This window comes from Suricata suricatta, chromosome 4, assembly GCF_006229205.1.
Source record: "Suricata suricatta isolate VVHF042 chromosome 4, meerkat_22Aug2017_6uvM2_HiC, whole genome shotgun sequence".
NCBI lineage: Eukaryota > Metazoa > Chordata > Mammalia > Carnivora > Herpestidae > Suricata > Suricata suricatta.
Genome location: NC_043703.1, coordinates 93,205,176 through 93,205,792, shown reverse-complemented (window position 1 = coordinate 93,205,792; position 617 = coordinate 93,205,176).

Sequence of the window (617 nt, the reverse complement as noted above, 5' to 3'; positions counted from 1 at the left end):
CCATATGTTTGCACTCATAGGTCTAGCAGGAAAACAAGAGAGACCTAATGGAGAACCAGGGGGAGCGGAGGAGGGAGAGAGAGTTGGGGAGAGAGAGGGATGCAGAACTTGAGAGACTATTGAAAGCTGAGAATGAACTGAGGGTTGGGGGGGAGGGGGGAGGGGGGAAGACAGGTGGTGGTGATGGTGGAGGGCACTTAAGGGGAAGAGCACTGGGTGTTGTATGGAAAACAATTTGACAATAAAATAGTATGGAAAAAAAAAAAAACTAGAATTCCCCCACTTGAAATCCAGAGTTCCATCATTTGAAATCTCTTCCCTTGTGCCCCTCTTTTATATTTATGTATTTATGTTTATTTACTGAGCGGGGAGGGAAGAGGGGGAAAGAGAATCCTAAGCAGGCTCCCTGCCCAATGCGGGGCTCGATCTCCATCTCACAAACCATGAAATCATGACCTGAGCCAAATCAGGAGTCAGATGCTTAACTGACTGAGCCACATGGGCGCCCCCTTTGAGTCCCTCTTTTAAAAGCGGACTGTATTGGGATGAGTTACTGTTAGCTCCACAAACCCTGTCATAGGCTGCATTGTGTCTCCCCTCCAAATTCATACGTTGAA